The 7,969-nt window shown below is 41.0% G+C and overlaps 1 protein-coding gene across 3 annotated transcripts in view; it reads right to left on the bottom strand.

Annotated features, from left to right (window-relative positions):
- LOC115237569 overlaps positions 1-7,969 on the bottom strand; it is a 94,233-nt gene that overhangs the window by 12,942 nt on the left and 73,322 nt on the right. The window lies entirely within an intron of this gene.

Below are 7,969 nucleotides of genomic sequence, written 5' to 3'. Positions count from 1 at the left end.
AGATACACGACGCGAAATTCGCGGAGAAACGGCGGACTCGCGTACTTATAAAGAGTACTGTCGATAAACGAGCCAGGATTACGATCTATCCTGCGGGCTCGTCATATCGTTCGTCGACGGGAAATCGTCGTTCCGGGTCGAGTCGACGGAATACCAGGATGATCGGCCACAAACGCGTGGTTACGACTCTCGAAATCGGGGCCGAGCGCATCGCCATACGCGATGTAATGAAATTTTACTGTCTCGTCTCGATTCTGATTTAGCTGCGCGTATTTTATACACACATCCTCCATCAGCGTTACTACTCCACTTTTATTCATCTCGACGGTTTCGCGTTTACTATTTACGAGATATAATTCGCGGACATCAAATTATATATTATTCATATTATTCATTTTTATTATTTATTATTTATTAATATTATTTAATAATTTCCGAAAAATTCTTTAATAATTACAGATTTTTACGAAAGAAGTAAAAATTTGTATTTTTTCTTGTATTTTTAACGATATATAGAAATTTACGAATTATTACGATTTTTCGTCATCGCCGATATAATTTTTCCAGCATTTATGGATAATGAACAGCAGGCCATCTGGAAGAAATTTTTTTTTTCAGACGTTTCATATTCATCTATTCGCACGTGCTGGCCGAATGAATAAATATGACTCTGCTTTATGTAGGAATTTAATTAAAAACGTAGATAGTTTAAAAACGTAGCTCCTGCAGAGCTTTTATTCCGAAATATTCAAGGAATTGAAAAAAGTCGATGCATCCATTGTATCTTCTTCATTAAATCGCTCAGTACTTTTTACAGAACTTTTCAGACTCGTAATTAAAATACTCAACATTACTTCGTGAAAGGAAGAAAAACTTGCGGTGAATTAAAATTGTTTGAGAGCAAAAATATGCGTACATATGAATAACAAATCAATGAAAGTATAGACAACGAGTCTTACGATTGACGTTTATCGCAAAATAACGTGGGAGATATTTTCTTTATTTTCGATTCGAGTCATTATAAATAATTATATATACATCGTGTAAAGATACATGCAAAGGCTCAACATTTATCTGGACTGGACACTCGATATCCTTCATAGACAGCCATCTTAAAAGCGTGCAGAAGCTCGGCGTGAATTATGTACATATATATATTATTTGATATATATATATTTTATATATATATATATATATATATATATATATATATATATGTATATACGTACAATAACATATAGACGTATGTATTGCAGACATAAAAGGAATATTCATAAGACAAATAAATATATATATAGGTATTTGTGGTATATCACATGTATTAGTTATACGTGCTCCGATTTGAATCGACGGAGAGACACACATGCCCATGCTACTAACTCTTTGCGATTCGCATCGCCGAATGCAGCAGGGACGATCGCCGATGCTCCCTGCCCCCTCGATGAATGTCGATTTCATACCTAATCTCATTAATCATCGAGTCATCGCCACAATCCACTTCGTGAGAGATGTCGAGTGTCTCGGCGCATATATAAACGCGTCTGGGTGTCTGTATGTCTGTGTGTTGTAATTTGCGCAACAGAACTTTACGCTCTGTGGTCGTGCACAATATGTGCACTCCTCGTCTGACAGACGGACGCCGCAACCTCATTAATTTAATAGCTGCGCATTGCGAAAATTATATATCGTATATTAAATATATTGCATAATGATTAATTAATCTGATACATCATGCGCGTCAGACTTGATTCGTGCGTTGGTTTGTTCGAATTTACACGCGATGCATCTAAGACGATTTTTTAAAATTCAGACTAAACAGAAAACTCGTCCGGGATTGAATCCATAATGTAATTACAAATATAGCAGATATATCTAACGTTGAAAATTCCTTGCTATTGTATTAAACGATACGATATCAATCGGATGAATGTATTATATATTTTACACATCGTCGTGTCGTAATCGGTTTGTGATGTGTGACCCTTTGTAATAGAAAAACCTCACAAATTTAATTTTTATATATCGAAAACGGTCAAGGGTATAATGTATCTTGCGTTATGATCCGATTTCGACAAAGGAAACGTCGCATCGACGTAGTACCAGCTGACCGCGATACGATGCGGAATATCGCATTTGTCATCGGCATCGAACGTATATAATTTCTCGTTCGCGTGTGCGTTACGAGGTTGATCGTTATCAACGCGCGTATCGATTTTACGTGTTGAGCGACATACTCGGCGAGTCCAATCTCGTGTGAAACGCGTTAATTTGACGCGTACATTCGCAGCCGCGAGCTACATTAATTTTTAATCGATCACACTGCGGCGATGCGTATTCTTTGCGCTGATTATGCGCTCATGTATCGCGTCGAGATACCGCCCTTTTTACTATCATCTCTTTCGCAAAAGAAGAAATTCTCTCCCGCGGGGATACGCGATCTTTTTCGCTTTCTCCCTTTTCGCCCTCGTTCTTCGCAATCTCTGCGACGATATCTCTATAGATCGTAGCCATTTTAATTCGCGCCCAGTGAGTCAAGAGATTTGATTACTGGGGCGGAAGACGGAAGTGGCGCTGACTGTTACCAGCGTTCTATCTCTTTCACCACAATTCGCGCCCTCGTTCAGCCCTTCATTTCCTTCCATCTCATCCATGTGGTGGCCGTTGACTTCCTAAGAGTGCTCGTTCAAAATCAGATTATTCTCAAAATCGCGTATGTTGAAACGTCGAGCAAAACTAGCATTCCATAAAAGGAGATTGAACGATCCAGTTCCATCTCTCGGCGTATTAAAATTCACTTTTATTCATTCCAACAATTGGAAGTAGCGCTTGATTTCTACAAAGTTCAAATGTACATTCAAGTTTCATAAAATCGTGTTGTTCCTTTTTCCTTGATATAATCTTTTATTAAAATAAAAATTGCAAGATATGATCAACCAAGCAATCATTGATTGACAACGGCAACTCATAATATCTGAAGTAACTTCAACCTCAGAAAACGTTTCAATTTTCTCTCTCTTGCTCCTTTTCTGATTATTTAAAATCCCTCTCCTTGAGTATTCAAGAGTGCGCGGGAGTATATAAAGGTGCGAGGAAGGAAACGCTCACGATGGAGGGAATAAAATGGTTGCGAAAGAGAAGACGTCACGTTTAAGGCAGACCATTCCGCTGATTTTCTTTTTTTTTATGCTATGTGTCCTATTTACTTATCTCCGTTTCACCGGGGCAACCGTAGCCTCCCTTTTACGTACCTCCGACCTCCTTTTTTTTGCCATTTCCGCCGTTAGCGACAGACTAGGAGAGTGCCGCTGGATATTCCGGCAGCTTTTGAAAGACAAAAAAGTTTCGTTGCAACTCGCTATACTGGCTCTGTTTATCGACTTCCCTTCGTCGGAATGCGCTCTGCGCGAAAATATTGCTCATTCATCTTTCCAGCTGATCGTAAATAATGAAGTGCCTTTCTCTCTTGGCGTTCGTCCGTCTCTTGCATTACGTTAAGTGCGCAAAATGCAGTTTATAAATTGCACGTGACTCGTTTACGGTTCGTGTTTTTTTTTCTTGTCTCTACAACTTTTCGTTCAGCTTCGAATAACGCGAGAAGAAATATCAGGATATACATGTTATGATTTTATTATCGAAATTTTAGATGTTATGCGAATGATAATAAAATATATAAAGTGTCCCTGTACTCAACTAAAATGTTAGCGTCTACATTCGAGGCTTTCAGTTATTTAAGACAACCGAGTTGTCAAGAGTTTCGCGCGTAAGTTTCCCTAACTCAAGACACGAAACACGAATCTGTAGCGGGAGTATGGTTGACGCGCGGTCTCGAAGAGAGAACTGCCATTCGCAGATTTCACTACCGGCAGCACTTTTGTGAGAACGATGAAAGAAAAAAAACTGGAATCCCATGGGATCTCTTTTTCCCATCAAGTTCTTATATTCTCTCGCGTTCTCCGACGTGACGTCCCGAATCGTATTTCGACTGTATCCTTATTATTGGCTGCGATCCACGTCAATCCGGATACGTTGGCATATTCCGTTATATTTGCATGCTTAAAATATTAGATAAGCGTGCTGAGAGGATAGAGAGGATCGCGGTAATATCTCCTCGCGATGAAGCGATAGAATAGTATCACGTCCCTCGACGAGAACCCTCCAGTATTTCTTGGTTAATAAGAAATATGCTCTTGTTCTCGATTGTATTCTTTTATGCAGTTTCCGAGTAGATAAGAAATACACGTATTCATACAGCGCGACGTGAATGAGCCGCGGAGGCTGAGCACAGCTATCCCGCTTGTCTGTACGTTGAACTATCGATCTCCTCCGAGAAAGAGCGCATACATATGCAGTTTGCGCCGTTCCCATCTGCCACGTCGTTCGCGGCGATGCACTGCGATTCCAATCTCAAACGGGAAAGTGTAATTCTCTACGACATACGGGCTATCCCCGTAACATCGCGCAAAGTTATTATATGCCTCGGCGCTTGGCATTTTTATTGACGTTACAGCGTAACGGCAACGGGGACGATCTGATTAAAATCGAGGGAATTAAAAGTCGCCGCTGTCAAACGTAACGCGCCTTGCATGATCGGAAGTAACTTTCAGTTCCCGGTACCGAGGACGGTCGAGTTATGTATATGACATAATTCATCGTCCGTTACCGATTCGACACTACGCCGTCCTAGAAATGCATACGAGGTAGCTGCCAGATACATTCAAATCGCTTCGTTAAAATCGAGGACGATGCAGGAGTGTTGTATTATGCGTTTCGAACGACCGACCGGCGGAACTTCGCGCAAATTGCCTTAGTTTTCATTGTAACAACAAGAACGCAACGAGGATACAATAGCGAATACGTCGTTCAACTTTAATATATTTCGAAACTTCGCGAAAGAGAGAGAGAGAGAGAGAGAGAGAGAGAGAGAGAGAGAGAGAGAACGCGCGACACAGCGACAACTCGGAGATTCATGTTTACGTCCCTCCCTCGATTGACCCTCGAGAGGTTTGACTTCGTGCCGGACGGAAGTACATCGATCGTACACAATACACAAGCACGGGATGCCGGTGCACAACTGCGAGTACGCGGAGAATATGCGGCGTTGTGCTTCATATATCACAATCCGTTATCACCCCGATAGTGCTTTGTGACATAGATCTTTGCTTTTGGATCGCGGAAGTCGTGTGCACGAAAACACGGTGATGGAAAATCGAGATATATATGAGACTGCGCTTGACGAACTTCGCACAAGATGCATAATGCTTTGCTTCTGCTCTCCATTACGGATTGTCGGATGATTCTGCAATCATGTTTCCGCGAGAAGGGAAGTTTAATTCCAAGTTCATCCGAGAATCTGTCAGCGACGGTAAATCCGCAGTCATCACACACATGCCGGTATATTTCAATAATTAGAAAATTTGCTCTCGTGATTCAGAAAGAGAAGAGAGAAGAGAGAAATTTTTTTTTTTACAAGAAAGAGTAAATGTTACAGTCGCCTTCATAAAATTTCAATAAGTTTTCGTGTAATTGTGTGTCTCAAGCGTGTGTGATTAAAGAAGACTTGAGTGACTCATTATTGAGATTGTGGTGAATGATCATTAAAAACGCTCTAAAGGTATCAGTATCGTGTCACCTGTGATGGCAATCTTGCAGGACCACTTGCTGGTACCCTCAAGGACGATCTGTTCGGCCTGCTCGAGACTGTCTATGTGCGTATCCGGGTCCACTGAAAACGTCGTGCTGAAAAGAAGACAATGCCCTCGTCATCGGATCGTCCTTCGACAACCTCTCGTACCCCTTTCGTGCCGTCGTCATTTCACGCTCTTAGAGATTGTTTAGAGAAAAGAACCCTCCCGAGATGGGGCACCTTTGAGGCGACCAGAGAAGTGTACGTCTTACAGAGGCCACCGAAGGACGTGGGATCGTTGCGAGGCGGGAGATCGTCCGTAATTATCCAACAGCCATCCAGCAGCAGCAGCAACAGCAGCAGTAGCAGCAACAACAGCGTTGGCGGTCATATTCAGCAGCTCAGCTATACTAGCGGGAACGCATTCGCGCAGCAGGACACTAGGCAGTATTTTTCACGGGGATTAACCCCCGTAATATGAGTATATCTCGACACCTGTGTGTATCTCGTGTGAAAGCAAAGCGAGACGTGTGTTTCAAATCCGCGCCTCAATCCGACATGGATTAGCTCTGGAAACTGTCCTTCCTATATCTTTCGCAAGTTCTCGGCGCAAGCCGATATTCTGTACGGAATTCGACAAATAAGTATGAAATGACGATTGGAAAAGGGAGACTACCCTTACTCAAAATACAGATCGGTCAGAAGCGGCGCGATCGACTTTATTTACATCGAAGAAGAACGACGGTATTTAAGAATCGTATATAGGGATATAGTAGATAAAATGAAATTGAATCGAGTCGATCAAGCGTGTTCCAAACAATGGAATATCACTAAAATTCTATCAAAGTTTCGTCAAAAACGTGCAAAATACACGAGAAAAAGTCAATCGATCATACACGCGTTGTCACGCCACGAGCAAGTATGGTAATAAGCATTGCCATGCCACCTGTTAACAGCCTGCCATCGTAAAGTTAGTATCGTTTCATACGGAGAGATGACCGAGGCAATGCGCCTGTCGGTTCGGAATAAGAAAACTTGTTGCTCGACTTATGTGGCGCATCGCCAATACGGGACTTCCGTTGTCCTAGTCGTAGTAATAATCGTCTTACGAAGACAAATATATAAACAACTTTATACACGCAACGTCCGTATTATCACCATGAGCCAATGATCTGCAGTTACAGAGATATCAAACGCTGTTTTGTCATAAATATTTAATCGTTTATCAAATTAAAAATAAATTTTCGCGTGCCTATATAAGTTTGGGGAAATTTAATTTTCTCCTCCTTCACTGAAGAATAATTACGAATACTTTTCATCCGTGATCGAAGATTTGGTTCTATATTGAAAGAAGAGAGAGAATATATTAAAACTTTTTTTATGAAAAATTATACATTAAAGCGTAATTTCGTAACCGAATTATAATTATTTTAAAAGAAGGAAGATAAAATTCTTTCGAAAATTTGATCTTCGGGAAAAAATTTGATTTTCTCCCCGAGTGACATCTTCGAATATGGAGAATAAGAAAGAATTGATGGAGCAAACTCTCTTTTGAATTACGACCATCGATCAACGCCGTTAAACTTCTCTCCGGTAAAGTACACCGAGTACGTTGTAAAAGACTATATGTACTTATGTTTCTTCTATTCCCAACGCGGTATGAAACGACAAACGAAAGAAAGAGACTCGTTTTCTCTTTGATTCGGAGACACAATGGACTCGGGGATGCGTTACCGCGCGGAATAGAAATGATGAATACAAAAAAGGCAAAATGTGCACCCTCGCGTCGCGCGTGTTATTTCGGTCAGGTTACTTTTTCCACAATCGCGCACTTCTCTCGTGCAATATATTTTCTACGGTAATAGCTTGCGGAAAAGAAATCACGGAATCGATACAGCGCAGTATTGTTTGTTTACGAGAAGTAGATAAACGATATTAACTTGATACGATAATACTTTTTCGAAAGAGTCGTAATAACTTTATAAGGCCACTTTCAAATGAAGAAACTATGCTCGAGTTTCATAGAATATATATCGACCTATTCCTGTCTTGCGTCTGACAAACTTTGTCCCATCCATAATTCATAAATGCAATTTATTTCTCGAGATGTATGTCAGGAGGAATACATGTCTCCCTTATCTTTGACACGCAATACCCGTTCTAACATAGTGCGTTAAATGCAGCTTGCCAAACTAATCCGGCATCCTTCGAGATTAATTCATTTTCCTTATCTTCGACACGCGAGACTTTCTACCTCGAAACGCTAGGATTCGATCCAGAAACTGGAATGATGCGTTGGTCGAGACGATGATCGATGCTTCGATTATTATTTCGCAGCAGAACGCA

Source organism: Formica exsecta, unplaced genomic scaffold (genome assembly GCF_003651465.1).
Source record: "Formica exsecta isolate Colony F162 unplaced genomic scaffold, ASM365146v1 scaffold3, whole genome shotgun sequence".
NCBI lineage: Eukaryota > Metazoa > Arthropoda > Insecta > Hymenoptera > Formicidae > Formica > Formica exsecta.
Note: the sequence above shows the minus strand (reverse complement) of the source record. Positions and strands in the feature narration are given on the sequence as shown.